We start from the raw sequence: 18,032 nt of genomic DNA on the forward strand, positions 1-18,032 counted from the left end.
CGCCTCAGAACACTTTCCCCTTGCTTTGAACACATGTATACCATCATTCTTGCTACTTTCTCGAGCAGTTCTTGAGTCTTCTTCACTGAGTGCCTTTAGCTGCACTGGCACGGCTGCTTTGAGGTCCTGAACTGACTCAAAATGTTTATCTTTCGTAATTACTTTGACTCTAGGGGAGAGCCAAAAGTCTCCCCAGTCCAGAGCAGGAGGAGAAGGTGGAAGAGGAAGCAGTCCAGTGTTCTCAGGAGCCTGCCTTTCCGCCTGCTGGCACTCAGCAACAGCAGCCATCATATTTTTAATCATTCCTGGTTCAGACACTCATGAAAGAGGACTTCCAGAACTGCTTCAGAAGCTGGCAATAATGATCGCATAACAGTGTCGTAAACGTGGGGATTATTTTGAGGGGGGTTAAGGATGATGTGTATCATTATAATGCCATATTTTAAAAGTTTACTTAACAGTTTCTAAAAATTATGTTTATTGGTACATTTTAGGTATACATAATGGTCACATTCATCATAGGGAATTGGTACCTGTACATGTCGTGTACATTTATAAAGTTTAAACATTCACTGTGAATTTTGACAACCGTTGCATAATATACCCCTCCCCTGCTCCTGCCCTATGGCAAGTTCTGATCTGTTCTCCACCACTGTAGTTTTGTCTCTTGAGAATGTCATATAAATAGTCATGAAATATGTAACCTTTTGAGATTGTTTTCTTTCATTCAGCATAATGCCTTGGACATTCACCTAAGTCTTTGTGTGTGTTAATAGTTCATTGCTTTTTATTGTTGAGTGCAGTGTTATGGGTTTGTATTGTGTCCTATTCAAAATATTTGTTCAGTTCTATTCCTTGAGTACCCCCGAATATGCTTGTATTTGGAAATAGGGTCATTGAAGATGTACTTAGGTAAGTCAGTGTCATATATGAGAGTGGGTTGAGGCCTTACTGTCTTATGGCTGATATCTCTATGAGAATAAACTGGCACAGGGAGAACTCCACGTGAAGACACAGAAACACACAGAGAGAGGAGGCCACTGAAGGGAGACATGAAGGTTAATCTCATGCTGCCACAGCCCAAGAAATGGGGCCACTGGACCTTAGATGGAGGCAAAGAAACATTCTTGCCATGCAGCTCTCAGAGGGAGAGTGGCCCCGTTGACTTTGTGACTTACATTTCTAGCCTCCAGAACTGTGAAATAATACATTGTCCTCATTTTATGTCACTCAGTTTGTGGTGTCTTTTTAAGGCAGCCCTAGAAGACCAATACTATTTTTTTTTTTTTTTTTTTTTGAGGAGCTAAAATTTCCTTAACATTTTTACCAACTAGTGTCGCAGTGTAAAATGAGCCTTCAGAACACAGGGCAAAGTTAGTGGAAAGACTGTAGTTCTGTAAGGAATGAAAGCTAATGGTGAATGAAGACATAGCAGAAAGGATGGGAACTTGGCCAGTTTTGGAAAGAGCACAAGAAGTTATGGCCAGCCTCTTCTCGAAGTTGAATGAGGCCACTTTCCTAATGATCAGGAATGTTTAAATATCTCTTTAAATCTTTACCAGCCATTCGCATTTATTCTTTTAGGGATATCCCGTGCTAATTTTTTCTGTTTTAAAAAATGAATAATCGTTCTTCTTGTCTTTTAAAATACGTTATAGGAGCATTTGAAATATTATGCACACCCATTTTGTTTCTATTGTATGGTATACAAATAATTTCTCCTACAATGCTTCTTCTCTTGAACTGGCCTTGTAACTTTCTTTAAAATATCTTTGTCAAGTAGATGTTTTAAATTAATTATGGGTTAAGTCAATCACTGTTTCCAGTGATTCTTCCTGTGGTTTCATGTCTTGTATTTCCCCATTCCAATATTGCAGAAGCGTTCTCTTTCGTTGTTCAGCAGTCACTCCAGTTTTTGATATCTGAGTCTTTACCTGCAGTTTAATTTTGTGATGGTCATGAGAAGGGCAAGCCTTGAGTCATTTAGAAATTTCCAAACGTATATTCGGCTCTGGCCACCTTAGTGATTGCCATGAGTAACACCAGGTGTCTCCAATTATCAGCGCCAGCTGCATTGCTGTGCACGTCTGTCTGCAGTCAGGACTGTAACTCTGGACTGCTGTGTTTTGTCGCGCTAGCCTGTTTATATTTTCTTGCGTCAATATGCTTGTTCCCACTAGCTTTGTTACAGGTATAGAGATATTCTGACCCCTTATTCCTAAACAGGTTACTATTTTAAAAATGTGCTTCTGAAGGACATTGTTTTCTTAATTCCTTTTCAAGTCATTTGCTGTCAGCGTATAGAAATGAAACTGAGTTTTTTGTGTTCATTGTATCCAGGAACTCTACTGCAATTGTCCGTCAGTTTTAACAGATTATTGGTAGAGACTTGGGAGGGGAAATATGTCTTCCGGGGACAGGCACACTAACTTGTTTTTCAGTTTGGATTCCTTTCACTTCCTTTTCTTGCCTAATTTTCTGGCTAGGACTTCCAGTGTTATCTTGAATCAAAGTAGTAAGAGTGGATGTCCTTATTTGGTTCCTAATCTTAGAGGAATACCTTTCACCTCTTCATGAATGGGTTTGATTTTAGCTGTGATTGTGGCATATATGGCCTTTATTATCTTGAAGTGCATTCCTTCCGTACCGAACTTGCTGAGAGATTTTAGTATGACAGGGTGTTGAATTTTGCCCAGTCCTTTTTCTGTGTCTATTGATATGAGCATGTGGAGTTTATCCTTCATTCTGTTGTGTGATGGTTTACATTTATTGATATGCATGTATGGAATCAGCCTTGCATCCCAGGGTTAAATCCTATTTGATCTTGGTGTATGATTCTTTTATTGTGCTTGGAAATCTGTTTGCCAGGATTTTGTTGAAAAGTTTTTAGTTTTGTCTTCATCAAGGTTATTGGTTCTGTAATTTTCTTTTTTTTCGGATGTCCTTGTCAACTTTGGTATCAGTAGTTCTGGCCTTGTAAAAACACTTGTAAATGTTCCCTCTCTTGACTTGTTGGGAAGAGTTTGAGAAAGGGTGGCATCAATGCTTTAAACATTTGGTAGAATTTGCCATTGTAACTGTCAGCTCCTAAGCTTTTCCTTGTTGGGAGTTTATTTATTATTGATTCAATCACTTTATTTGTTATTGATCTTTTCATATTTTCTGTTCTTCATGATTCAGGCTTGGGTATGTATAGATCTTTTTTAAAAAGTCATTTAGCTGTTTTATGCCCTTAATTAGAGAGCTTAATCCATTTATGTTTTTTAAAAATATTACTAGTGAAGGACTTGCTATGACCCTTTTTTTGTCTTCTGTTTTATAGTTGTTTTGATCCTTTTTCTCTCTTACTCTCTTCCTTTGTGACTTGAAGATTATTTATTTATATCAGTATGCTTTGCTTCTTTTCACTTTATTATTTATCGACTGCAGGCTTTTTCTTTCTTTTTGTTTTTTTGCGATACTGAGGATCGAACTCAGGACCTTGTGCTTGCCAGGCAGGCGCTTGTGCCACTGAGCTATACCCGCAGCGCTGCAGGCTTTTTCTTTGTGGTTACCATGTGGCTTACGTAAATCCTCTTGCAGTCTGTTTTCAGTTGGCATCGCCTTAGCTTCAGTTGTTTACAAAAACTCTATGCTTTAACTTCTTCCACATTTCATGTTACTGATGCTATATTTTATATCTTTTTATATTCTGTACCCATTCACAGACTTTTTGGCTACAGTTATTTTAAATACTTTCATCTTTTAACTTTTATACTAGAAATAAAAGTGATCCATACGCTGTTACTGTTAGAGTGTTCTGAACTTGACCTGTATTCTTACATTTACAGTGAGTTTTATGCTTGTATATCTTCATGCTGGTAGTTGGCGTTCTTTCCTTTCAATTTAAATAATTACCCTTAACATTTCTTGTAAGGCAAGTCTCATGGTGATGAATTCCTTCAGTTTCTGCTTTTCTTCATCTCTTTCCTCCATTTCTGAATGACGGCTTTCCCAGTTACACTCTCCTTAGCAGTTTCTTTCTTGCAGAACCGGGTGGGATGAAGGCTGCCTTGGAGCTGGGTCTGTGCGGGAGATCAGTCTTATTTCCTTGGCTGGCTTGGGCTCTGGGGTTTCAGGGACTAGCTTGGTACTGGGTCAAGCCAGACGTCTGTGTTTGCCAAGGGCTGGCCTGAGTTCACTGAGGTGGAGGGGTCTGCCCTAATGTGTAGGGCGTTTCTCTCCATGCTAGGCTGCATGAATTTGGGGCAGATGGAGAGGGTAATGGGGAACTCCTACCCTCCTGTCCTCGTCTTGCCTGATTTCTGTGCTCCGGCAGCTATACGCTGTCACCTGAATTAAAGTACTTAGTTCTACTGAAAGTATGCTTTCTCATGAAGGGTTTTTCAGACTGATTTTTTTGCAGGGGTGATGAGGAGATGAATGCTAGCGAGAAGCGTCTCTTCTGCCATCTTACTAATGTTACTCTGTTCTCATGACATTTTCTCTTACTTGTGTTTCTTTTGCAGTACTGGGGATTGCACTCCGGACCTTTGACTGAGCTTCATCTCCAGCTCTTTTTATCTCATTTTGAGACAGCTTCACTCTAAGTCCCTCAGCTGCCCCATCTGGGTTCATTCTTGTGGTCCTCCTGCCTCCGCGTGCCAGAGTTCTGGGATTACCCTTGTGTGCCACACCTAGCTTCAGAATGTTTTGGTGAGGCAGATGGAACATGTGACCCTCATTATTTTTTTTTCCTCTATTTTTATGAAACTTTGAATATATTTATTACAATAATAGCTGGTCAATTTGGAAAAAATGCTCTTCAAAACTAATTCACTGAGTACTTAATTTATAGAGATTTTAAGTTGGAGATTTAAAATCTTTGCATTAAATTTTCCCAGTGAGAAACATAAATCTTTATTTAGATCATCTTGAAGATACTTCCATAGATATATTTTTCCCCTGTGTGTCTTACTTGTTTGAGGAAGATACAGCTATCTTTTCACAGATCCTCTTAACTCATGTTATAGATATGACAGAATGTTTTCTTTCTAAAAACTAAATAATAGTCTGTTGTATACACAGACCACATTTTCTTACATATTCATCCATGGATAAACACCTGAGTTGCTTCTGTGTTTTAACTATTGAGAGTCATGCTGCTTTGAGCATAGGTGTCCAAATATGTCTGTTTCCGGTTCTTTTGTGCATATGCTCAGAAGTGGGATTGCTGGATCATATTATGGACTTCCTTACACTGACATTTATTGTAGACTTTTGGTAGATATTCTTTCTTCAGTTTAAAAGCAAGTTTTCTAGGAATTTTCCTAGGAAGAAAAGGAAAGGCAAAAATGTATGGCATGTTTTTCCAGTGTCTATTTGAATAATTAAATACCATTTTCTTATTCGTTAGATAATTAGTATCAATAAAATCCCTGTAGTTGGTTAGCACTTACACTCTTTGCCTCTTAACGTGCCATCTATTTTTTATTTAAAGTGGCATGTGATGTATTATGTCATAGGAATTGCGGGAAGCACGCCTCCAGGGTGAAGTTTCATGTTAATCTATCAGGTGGGTTGTGACTGATTTGCTGTGGCCCTAGGTGCCAGAGGTTTCCCGTATTCCAGCATTTTGGTTTCCTCTGTTGACGTTAGATGTCCCTAGTCTCAAGTCCTCAAAGAGATGCTGTCTCTTGTAGTTCTTTCAGATACTGTTTGCTGTTATAACCCTGGGCCCAGTCGGTGGGCTGGCAAGGTGTGTGGAGGGAAGCATTCTAGACCTTGTGATTAAATCTCGTTGATTGAATGGGCCGGTGTCACTGGGCTGTGACGTCACTGGGCTGTGACGTCACTGGGCTGTGACGTCACTGGGCTGTGACGTCACTGGGCTTTGACGTCATTGGGCTGTGATGTCACAGTGTTTCATTTCCTCCTCTCTTCAGTTTGGCCAGGAAGTCTGCTGGTGCCTGGAGTAAGAGAATGCTCTCTCCGCAAGTGAGATAAGGCTCTGCGAGTGTTATCCCTTGGAGGGTAGCCCTGTATGTCTGGGAATAAATATTTCACAGTGGTGGTTCTTCTCCCTCTTTTCCAACCAGATAGAGACACAGAGAATTTCACATAGGGAGTAGCTACTGGGGTTCTGGAGATAAAACTGGTAAAAGTGTGGGTGCTACCCTATAGTATAATAAAAACATACATGTTTTGGTATATTTTGGTTTTTGTCCCTGGCTCTTTGCATAAAACTTTCAAAACCTCTAGAATTTCCTGGCATTGTATGCTAGAGTGGTGACTTCACTCAAAGGCCATCCCCCAATAACTTCAGGATGACCACCGGTCACCAGAAGGACCAAGGCATTGGTCCGAGCACTGTGACTTGTAGCCTCACGCCCCAAACTCTGGGGAGGGGAAGTGGATTGGAGATTGAATACAATCACCAATGGCAATAATTTGCTCAACTATGTCTGTGTGATACAACTTGCATACAAATTCTCCCAAGGGCAAGGAGAACTTCTGGGTGGGTGAACACGGTGATGTACTGTGAAAGTTCTGGGTCCCAGAGAGGACACAGAAGCTGTGACCCTCCTCACCCCTATACTTCGCTGTGGAGAATTCTTCAATATGGCGTCTCCCGAGTCGTATCCTTTATGACGAGCCTGTAAACAAAGTTAAGTGTTTACTTCACTTCTGTGAGTCATTCTGGTAATTTCTCAAATCTGATGTACTGGTTGTGGGGACCTTTGAATGTGTACGTGACTGTGGGAGTATGGGTATACTGGGCACCCCATTTGTGGCTCGTATCTGAAGTGTCTTGTTGTTTGTTGTCTTGTTGTTAAGTCTTACTGTAATGAGTTCTTTAATCTAGGGTGGGGGATCTTTGTTACCAGTGAGTAGTTAGTCTCAGAATGGAACTGAATTGTTGAACACCTCCTTGATCAGAAAACCAGAGATCATCTATGACTGGGGCTATGGAGGAGAGAGGGATTTCCCTCTCAACCTCCAGCAACTTGTTAAAATTACCATGTAACATTTCATTACTGTATGGGATCAGGGGCTTCTTCTCCAGATAAGGGAGTCTTGACTATAGCTCTCTCCATTCACCAGTCTCTCCGGAAGACAAGGTGGTGGTTTGCCTTGTGACTTTAGTTCTTTGATGGATCCAAGAAAAGTTATTGATTTTTTTTTTTAGTTTGATCAATTTTTTGTTGTTGGAAGGGCAGAAGTGCTGTAACTGAAACAGGGTGTCTCGTGACATTATTTAATGAGCCCTGGGTGGCTGTGGGCTGTGAGTCCTCTATACGCTTCTGGGTGTGATTGACTCTTGGTTTGCTTTATCTTCACCAGTGAGCTGAAGCTATAGTTCTCATGGGTCTGCAGATGATATTTATTCAGCTACCCCTTTAGGATTCACAGAACAAGCCGAGAAGCTTTCTACTTTTTAGTTCTAGGGGTTCCCATTGCATCTTCAAGGTGGGGCAGGACTGTCTTTTAAAAGTCTGTTGGTGCCTTTTTTATTTATTCATGTTTGGTGTTGAGCTTTTACTTTTCACAGTCGTGAGTATTGATAAAACAAACAGACACATATATATGAGGTGTAATAAATTCAGTGAATGTGTAAATTTTAAAACTTCTTATAATAAAAGTCTCTTTGTTGTTAATACCCCTGACCCCTGAATACTCTCCCTAGCTTCAAACACACTTATCCATCATGCAGGCTGTTTCCCGAAGTAGTACTGGAAGTTCTTTTTCCTGAGTGTCTTTCCAAGTTTTGACACAAAATACAGAGAATGCTGCTGCTGAGTGTCATCTAACTGAAAGGTGGGCTCATAAAAACATTACGGTACATGTTCATCCACTTTTTTATTTTAAAGATAGAAAACAATTAAAATGATACAGAATTTCAAAACAAGATGATAGGAAATTAACAATGGTTATTATATTGCGTATTGGTATCTGCAAAGCAGTTGCTCAGACCACCTTTATTCACTGCCTCTGGCACTGTGCAACTTCTGGCTCTCGCCCAAATTCAAAATGACCAAGGAAAGCAAATACTTTGAATTAACTGAGGACATCCAGGCAACCACAATAGTGGGACTAAAGACACTCAGGAAACAAGACTTCAGAACTGCCTCAGAGAGTAGGAAGCAGACGCTCATTGCGTTTGAAGTGAGGGAGATATTTTGACGGGGATTAATGGCATTGTGTCTTTCACTGTAATGAAGTTTTAAATTTAAACATTGGCTGTACTGTGTCTTTAGATCACACTCATACATGCACTCTGAGATGTAAACATATATAATTCTATACAGATGGGATCATAGCATGAAAACGTCTTATCTTAGAATCCTTAATTTAGCCCTTTGGCATCTTTTCTTTTGCCAAATTCCTTTCTTTCCATTTGCATTCTTTTCCTTCTCAATTCTTCCCCAGCTCTCACTCTATAACTGATGCTTAAAGATCGGTATATATTTCTGCAGCGCTATCTCTGCTTATAAAATGGCACAAATGTGCGTATACAGTCACACACACGTGATGGGTATATTTTGAGTACTGTTTGCAAAAGTTGAAATAAACATACACATGCTGCTGCATTTTTTTTCAGTATCAGTACCTTCTGGAAATTGCTACAGATCAACTGATAGAGATGCAGCCCACTTTTTATTGCTATATTATTGTAGGGGATTGACAACTGGTGGTCAGCTTATAACACCGAGCTGAACTGAGTCAGCTTGGTGCTGGGTGTGGGAGGCCCACCTGGGGACTGTTGCTAGCAACATAAAAGGCAGAACTGGAGAAGAAGAGAGGCTGTTGGGAGCTGAGAAGCTGTTGGGAGCTGTTGGTTGTTTCGGAGGAGCTCGTCATGCTGGCTTTCCTGATGAACTCGGCTGTTTTCATCCTCCAAGGAGCTCAGGGACTTATTGGCACTGAGAATAGCTCCATTTCACTTTGGGGGAGCTCAGGTCCTCACTCTGAGTATCGCTTCCTGGCTCTGGAGGGGAAGAAGGTGCACAGCTCAGTCTCCTGAAGAAGCTTGCTGGGTTGACTTTCCTGATGGGAACTCAGCTGTCTTCACCATTGGAGGAGCTCTGGACCTCACTGTTGCTGAGGATGGCTGTGGTACTTTTCGGGGGAGCTCTGGTTCTTACTTTGCACATTGCTTCCTGGCTCCAGTGCAGATCCTTCAGCCTACTAGCACAGGTCCTTCATCCCGCTGGCACAGACTTCCTAGATTCCACCACTGACCTTTGGGCCTTCCCAGCTCAGATCTGTGAAACAGGCCTGCATGAGATATTGTTATGGGCTCTGGGCCTCCAGGTGGATTTGTGGGAGGCACTGTTAAGAGCTCTAGGTCTTCAGCTGGACTCACATGGGAAATTATCACGGGATCCAGGCCCTCAGCTGGATTCCTGGCCTATAGTGTGTGGACAGATTTCCTGTACTCTCTTGTATATCATTCTTTGAGTGACTATCATAAATAATCTTATAAAATATGTATCCTGTATTATGTTCTTCCCTTGCAATGTCCCCCAAACCATGACAATTACTTTCTGTGTTGGGGCATTTTCTCAAGTTCCTGGTTTTGGTTTTTGTATTTTTTCTACAAACACGTCTGCATTAACAGCCATAACTCACATTCTGTGGTACTGGTGCTTTCTTTTCCTTTGATGGACTCTCAGCAGTGGGATGTCAGTGAGGAAAAGTACGAGTGTTTTTAATTTTAATAGCTCTTCCCAAATTGCTTTCACCAGCATCTTGTTTTGAGTATTTTTTCTTTTCACAGCATTTCCAATTTCTTCAGTGGTTATTGGTCTACTCAAGTTTTCTACTTCTTTTTGAGTCAATTTCAGTAAATTATATTTTCTCAAGAAGTCATTCATTTTGCATGAATTTCCCAACTTGTTGGATGAATTTTACATAATGTTATCACTTCAACAATTCTCACTCGTATCTGTAGTGCTTTGAACATTGTCTCTGTGTCTTCTCTCTTTATGTCTGATTGCTCTGAATATAACTTCTTAATTTTCTAACTTGCGAATGCCCTGGAGACCTGGCACTTCTCCTGTTTCTTTCTTTGGGTTTGGAACCCAGAGCTACTCATTGCTACACAACAGTCATTTCCTTCAGTGTGGGGCTCGCTCCCACATTCTCCTTCCGTAGACCTGACACACCTCCTTGTGCTTTCCATAAATTTATTTTTTAAAAAGTGTTGTTTTGTTGGTTCTGAGGGGAGAAAGCAAAACCTTGTTTTAACATCTGATATTAATGCAGTCTTCTCTGTATTTCTAATGGACTAGCAGTTTTAAGAAATATATATATCTGGCAAGACAGAAAGTACAGAAGAGAATAGCTGCAAATAACCATGACATGAGCGCTAAGCCAATCAGGACAATTCACATGTATCATCTCATTTAATTCTCACGGTCCTATCATGAGGGAATTGTATACCATCCTCATTTCATAGTTAAGAAAACCGAGACAGAGAGAGGAAAAGAAGGTACCTAGTAAATGCAGGACCAGGACACTAAACCAGATTTAAGATCTGCTTTTCTAATATATTCTACCTACTGATGGCAAAACTAAACTGTGTTGTTTAGGAGTCAGAGTGTAAAATGGAAGCAAGAAATCAATTACTTCAAGTTCTCGCAACTTCTGGCAGCATCCCCCCCACACACACACACACACACTTCTACAGAGAAATGAACTCAGGGCTTTTACATTGAGTTACATCCCTTTTAAAATTTGAAACAGGATCGTACTAAGTTTCTTAAGCAGGACTTGAACTTGTAATTCTTTTGCTTCATCCTTTTATAGTGCTGAAATCACGGGTGTGCACCACTGCACCTGACCAGTAAGTGAGACCATGGTCAAGTTATTTGAGAGGGCATATAGCAGGATTTGGGGGCTATTACCTATATTATCTTCCTGACCTAAGGCAGGACTCAAACTTGTGATCTTCCTGTATAACCTTCCAGGGTCCAGAGTGCTAGGATACAGATGTGAACTATTCCATCTGGCTTGTGTTGCGTGTTTTATTTTTTAACAGTTAATCTTTGAAAAGCATTTTAGGTTCACATCACAATTAGAGGAAAGTACAGAGAATATCTGTGTCCTTCCTGCCCCTCCCTTTGTCTCCCTCTTTACCAACATCCTCCACTGGAGTGGTACATTTGTTATTGTTGATGAATTGATACTGACACACCGTAATGGCCCAAAGTCCACAGTGTACATCAGGGTTTGCTCCTGGAGATGTACCTCTGTGAGTTTGGACAAGCCCACAGTGACGTATCCATCCTTATTGTATCATGCAACATAGTTTCACTGCCCTCAAATTAGTCTATCCTAACCTAACCCATGAAAGCCACCGACTTTTTTTTACTGTCTTTATAATTTTGCATTTTTCCAGGACCTAATGTAGTTGGAATCCTATTGTATGTGGCCTTTTCAGATTGACTTTTATTTTTCACTGAGCAACATGTATTGAAAGTTCCTCCAGTGTCTTTTCATGGCTTGGAAGAGCTGAGTAATATTCCATTACCTGAATATGCCACAGTTTATTTAGCCATTCATGCACTGAAAGACATCCCAGTTGCTCTCAAGTTTTGGAATTATAAGTAAAACTGCTACAAAAGTCCCAGTGCAGGGTTTTATGTGGGCATTCCTTTCAACTCCATGGGGCCTTATGGGTAGACTATGTATACCAATCTGTGGAATTGTGGAAAGTGTTTACAAACCATACATCTGAGAAAGGGTTAATATTCAAACTATATAAAGAACTCCACGAGCCCTTTAAAGGTTCCATCTCCAAATACAGATATATTGTGAGAAACCAGAATTAGGGCTTGAATGTATGAGTTGGTCAGGGGAAACAATTCTGCCCATAGACATGGCTCATGATTCAGGCTGCATTTATGTCATGAACTGAATTTAACTTGTACTTTTAAGTAGTATATGATTCTTACTGAAGATTAAGAGACACAGTTTGTGCCTAGCGGGCTTGCTCTTCCATATTAAAAATAACATTCACTTCCAAGGAAGCAGCATGATCTGTTGTTCCAGATCTGGGATCTTGCTGAAGGATTTTAATAATCAGTATCATACTTCACTGTCCTATCTGAGGTGTTTTTTCACTTGTTTGTTTCTTGGTACCAGGAATCAAACTCAGGACCTTGCATTTTCCAGGCAGACGCTGTGCCACTGAGGTGTATCCCTGGCCCCTATCTCTGAGTCTCATGGTTGTCACTTTATGAGAAGGTGGAGCACCCTATGTGACCCTTCTGTCCATTGACGTAGAGGAGAAGCGGGACTGAATCACATCAGACCGCAGAAAGACGTATCCAACTTACATTGTCTTTTCTTTGCCAGAATTAAAGCAAACTTTAAAATAAAATTGATCTTTGAAATCATAACACCTGCTGAGATTAAAGAAGGCCCATCAAACCCTGCATCTTCTGTCTGCCCTGGGCCCGAAGCCCTGGGTTCCAGAGGGATGGCCCCTGTCCACAGTGTGCATGAATTTCCCCAGAGTTTGAGTGAGGACTCGCAGAGGATAGTGTCAGACAGGGTTTGGAGAAGGAACACAATAAAAAGGTAATAACCCTGCTGCCAGGAGCAACCAGTGCAGCCACTTCTCCTGGGTTGTGGAACTGCAAGGGCAGAGGTGCGGTTAACTGCTGGATTTGAATCTCTAAGAAGTGGGTCTGATGCCGTACAGTGATCCATGAATAGCTTTTATCCTGTGCTAGTGAGTAGTGAGACTGGCTTTTTATTACTATTACTATTTTAAATTTTATTTTAAAGGGAAAAGAACAGAAACAAGATAAGAAAGACAAAGACATGAAGCCGGGTGTGGTGGTGCACCCCTATAATCCCGGCACTCAGGAGGCTGAGGCAGGAGGATTGTTGTGAGTTCAAGACGAGCCTGGGCTACGAAGTGAGCTCAAGGCCAGCCTCAATTACATAACGAGACCCTGTCTCAAAAAGACAAAAAAAAAAAAAAAGAAAGACAAAAGCAAAACAACAAACAAACAATAAAAGCGATACAGAATTTTAAAACAAGATGATAGAAAATTAACAATGGTTGTTGTATTACATATTGTTATCTTCAAAGTAGTGTCTCAGATTACCAAATATAGGCATGCAAGATTGATCAAACAATTAAACATTAACTGTTCCTTTCCATAAACCAATGGAAATTAGCAGCACAACTATCCTAGCTATCTTATGCATATATGTATACATATATATACATATATATATGGTTCTTCCTCCCTCCCTTCCTTCCTTCTTTCCTTTTTCCCTTCCTTCCTTCCTTCCTTCCTTTCTTTTTTTTTCTCTTTTCCTCATCCCAGTTATTCTTTCCTTTTGAGCAGTTTCTTTCCTTTTCACATTATCTGTTGTACCTTTTAGATTTTATTTACTCAGGTTACAATGGAGTATTACTGAGCTCTAAAGAAAGATAAACTCAGGGCTTTATAGGTGAATGGATGCAACTGGAGACCATATTCATAAGTGAAATAAATGAGACTGACTTTAAAATCCTTTAAAATCCAAATATGCGCTACATTATTGCACTTCTACTCTGACTTTGTACAATCAGTGTTCACCTTCACACACACACACACACACACACACACACACACACACACACACACACACAAAACAGAGTGCTGAGTACACACACGGTATTTTTAATCCTTGAGACTTGGCTGTTATTACTTTCACTAGCCATAGGTCATTGCACATAACAGGTGCCTTAATAAATGTAAGTTGAATGAATGTTGCAATTGTTTGTAGTTATGATTAAGAAATACTAAGTCAGTGAGGTCCTGAATAAAAATACTGAATGCAGTTAGAAGCACTGAGTTAATCTCCTCACCCATGTACAAGCAAATGACTCAGCCTCTCAGTCTGATATATATCAGGAACTTAGTGTGTTTTTGTGCTCCAGTCTTCCTCTTTGTGAGATACAGACACAGGTATGTAGGTAGGTAGGTGGATAGATATATCGCTTCTCGGCCTTCTGGCTAAGATCAAGTATAGACAGATAGATAGATAGATGATAGATAATAGAGGATAGATGATAGATAGATGATAGATAATAGAGGATAGATGATAGATAGATGATAGATAGGTTGGCTGGCAGGTGGACAGACACAGGCAGGAAGGTAGGCATAGAGATACGTAGATACACATTCCCCATAGTGTTCTCTTGAGATAGTAGGAAAATAAGACAATAAAGCTGGGAGGATAGTCTACGTTAGATACCAATATTTCTACTCAAAATCTACATCCACCTTGTTTGTCTTTCTTCTCCTCTCATGTCTGCCTCTCCCTGCGTCCCCCATGACGTGCAGTGCTACCAAGACCGGAAGAGCCAGGACCAGCTTCATCCTTTGGAATGCTCTGCAGGGAAGAGCGCGGGTTCAGAACTTCGGCAACTGCAGAAACTTCTATGCCACAAAGCCGATTTTTTTAAACATTGAAGATTCATGGTAGGGTACTAAATCTGGCTGTAACAGCAGGCTTCACAGCCTGCTCCTCTCGCTTCCTCCTCCTCCCTCCCTTCGTAGGAGTCCGGGCCTTGACAACAGATGTCCCTTTTTCCACCCTGCAGCAGACAGCCAGGAGCACCTTGACACAGAGCGACAGCCTGCAAGGCTTCGGGGTCGTCTTCAAGGAAAGAGAAACTCAACCACTGTTTAAGTTGCAGGAGAAAATATTTCATAAACAGAGACCGTTTGGTGAGACATCAGTTTGAAAAGGTTCACAATTCAACCAAACAAGAAAAACCTCGCATTTCCTCCGGAGGCTAAACTCCTCCTGAGTTACTTCTTTCAGGAGCAAGTGTTGTAATTCAGATTGTCAATTTTAAAAATGTGTTAGGAATTCAGAGAAACATATTTTGCCCTTGTCGCTGTAGTTGTTGCCTGCCCCCTGCCATGGTTTTGCAGGGAAAGTGGGGGTGAGGAGGTTCATAAAACACTGTATATTCCTGGAAGAAAATTGGATGAGAAGATTTCTATGTAGGCAGGTGCCTGGGTAGGATGATGCCCTGAGATTGTCTTTGTCTGTGTCACAGCCTCTAAAACTCTCTGTGGCATCTCAGCGCTTGTGTGCGTGTGTGTCTGGGTGTGCTTCCTTCTCATCCCATGCCTTGGGAATCTTGATTTATTCACTCTTATTTAATGTAAGAATGATAGAGGTAATTACTGAAAGTTCCTGGGGTACCAGGATGGAGCTAAATGAAAGATGGCTTCAGAGGCAGCCATCTGCTCCTGGGGAGCAGGACAGGCTGCAGCCGAGTTACAGCCCCCGGGACCAGGCTGGTGATTTTCTCTCCGTGGAAAAACAGCATTGGTTGTGCAGGGTCACAGAGAGAGCCTGGAGGGGGAAATAACATCCCTCTCTTCACAAGGGGAGAGGGGCAGGCTGTGGCAGCTTTGCCTGCCAGAGCTGGCGATGGGCCTTGGAATCAAGAGGCCATTGATGTGAAGGCAGATTCAGATCCTAGTTTTGTAACTCGCACATTTATTAACTTTGAGAAACTTGTATGACTTCTTTTTGTCTTATTTTAGATGCAAAAATAAATAAATATCCCCATGTTATAAATATATACAAAAGGGCTTAGGAATTGAATTGCTAACCCAGTCTCACTGGGGGATCTTGGATGTGTATCAGGTGTCTTCAGAATGCACCATTCTCTCACAGTAAGGATGGCGGCATTGCTAACACTTATGCAATTGTTTCCTATTTCCTAATCGTTACTGATATCAGCCCAGTACCCTCCCAGAAATCCTTATCAGCAGGCCGTATCAATAACCAGATGGGAAAGCAAAAATGCAGAATAATTTATCCCTAGGAATAATTAGCATTTGCTGAATTCTAGACTAAGTGTTACACTATTTACATATGTTCTTTAATTCTCAGAACACCTCTGTTGCTATCCTAACATATTGTTATCTTCTTTCTTTTTTTTTTTTTTTTTTGTACTGGGAATCGAACTCAGAACCTTGTGCTTGATAGGCAGATGCTTGTACCACTGAGCTATATCCCCAGCCGCTGTTATCTTATTTCTAAATATGAAGTAAAGATGACTTACAGGGCCTAAATAACCTGGCCAAGACTAGGCAGGACCAAGATTCAGATACGTGGCCGTCTCATTCTAATTCTTCAGTCCTTTCTGGGGTGCTTATTTCTGTCTTTGGCATATTGTGAACAAGTAGAAGCAACAGGCCTCCCAACTTTATATTGTCACACTCAGCACCCAGCCTGATGGATGAATTCAGTTGAATCTAAGCAGGAGGATTGCAGAGTAAAGCCATGGATTCTCTTCCCATGGGCATCAGTTGTGTCGCTGTTGTATCCATTTGCTTATGCATGTATCAGTCTCACAACACCTCCAGCCCCTGGAGAGCCCTTTCTCAGCTTCCTGCCATTCATCTTTCCATCCCTCTATCCAGACTTCCATACAGCCATCCATCCATCTTATATTGGCCACATGGTATTGCCACTGTAACTGTGAATAAAATAACCACAATTACCTGTTCACAGAATTTCACGTTTTATTATGGAGAGATGGAAAATATCTCAGATAAGTAAAATACAAACTGTGTTACGTAGTCATGGTTGTGATGAAGATAACAAAAACTAAAACAAAATATTGAATGAGGAAGTTTCAGATTTCAGGTAGGGTGGCCAGTGGGTGCCTTAGTAAGAAAGGAACATCTGGGTAAAGATTTTGGAGACCAGAGAGTGAATCAAATGACTGTCTTCAAGAGCATCTGTATAAAAACAAGGGAGAAAAGAAGCCCCTACCTGAGGCTGAAGATTAGAAAGGAAAAGAAGCCAATGGAGACAGTGGAATAATCAGGTAATAAGGTGGGAGTGAGTTTCTTAGACTGTTGTGAGAACTTGAGTTTTTAGTCTGAGTGAAATGGAGTGAAATGGAAAACTACTTTGGAAGACAGGGATTAGAGATGTTATGTAGTCTGACTTGCCTTTAATAGGATCGTTAGTTTTAATAAAGTAGTTTGGAGAGAAGCTAGAATACAAGGGAGATCAGCTAGGAAAGTCCAGCAACAGTCCAGCAAGGAGGATAGTGTCCCGGACCAAGACAGTAGCAGTGGGGTCGGGAGAAGTGTGAGAGCCCAGGTGTACTTAAGGTAGAAGCAAGAAGATGGAGGGTATTTGACAGATACATGATGCTTCTTCCTGGTCTCTCCTGTTCCGTAGAGAAAGGAGAGCCTGGGTCTCAGGCTCTAGCTGTTTTGTTGTGGAGGTGCATATTGCCTGGAGTTACAGGCAGCAGAGGAAATCGAGGAACATGCATAGAGTGCAGTGCACATCAGCACCTTAGTTTGAGGCTTCCAGAAGCAGCAGCTAGTGCCAATATCAGATGAGATTTTCAAGAAAATTTGGAAGAATGCTTCAATGGGAAAAGAAAGTGGGGGCAGTGGAGGTGACAGGGAGATTGCATTCACGTTGCAATGTGGGTCTGACTCTCCCAAAGGAGAGGGCGAAGGAAGGGGGATTGTGCAGAAGGACCGCAGACTCAGCTTTAGAAAGTTTGGCAAGGCTAGTGGAGTCTTCAGTCTACAACTGCCCGTCAGTTATGTTACCTGTGCAGAGACTCTGAGAAGCCTATTTTGGGGCTTGTTAGAGTCAAGAGTGTAGGATGATGACAGGGGTGAGGGAGAAGATACTAAAATTAATGCCATATACACATGGAGTGATTACGGTGGTGAACCAATTACTTGCATATATACAAGTTGATCTCAGTTCATCCTTAAAACAACCCTGCACAGTAGCAACTACTGTTTGTCTCATTTTCCTAGCAAAGAAATTGAACTACAGAGAAATTAATGAAATCAGCACTATGTCTTGACTTTTTCAATATGGTTAGGAGTTCCTATAGGTGCCGTTCCTTCTTACTGGATGCTGTAAAGCAGTATTTGGGTAGATTTTCTCTGGCCCAAGACTCATGCTCAGGTCAGACAAATATCATGATGCACTTCCTGCTCAGTACTTTCCAGTGACAACATTGATGTGATGTC

At 41.1% G+C, this 18,032-nt stretch overlaps 1 long non-coding RNA gene across 1 annotated transcript in view; it reads left to right on the forward strand.

Annotated features, from left to right (window-relative positions):
- The window catches only part of LOC106146732, a 33,941-nt gene extending 18,369 nt beyond the window's left edge, over positions 1-15,572 (forward strand). The window contains exons 2-3 of the long non-coding RNA XR_001231293.1: positions 14,334-14,471; positions 14,594-15,572. This is a non-coding gene — a long non-coding RNA (uncharacterized LOC106146732). The remainder of the gene's footprint in view (positions 1-14,333; positions 14,472-14,593) is intronic.
- The last annotated feature ends 2,460 nt before the right edge of the window (positions 15,573-18,032 follow it).

Source organism: Chinchilla lanigera, unplaced genomic scaffold (assembly GCF_000276665.1).
Source record: "Chinchilla lanigera isolate Chin_1 unplaced genomic scaffold, ChiLan1.0 scaffold00092, whole genome shotgun sequence".
Lineage (NCBI taxonomy): Eukaryota > Metazoa > Chordata > Mammalia > Rodentia > Chinchillidae > Chinchilla > Chinchilla lanigera.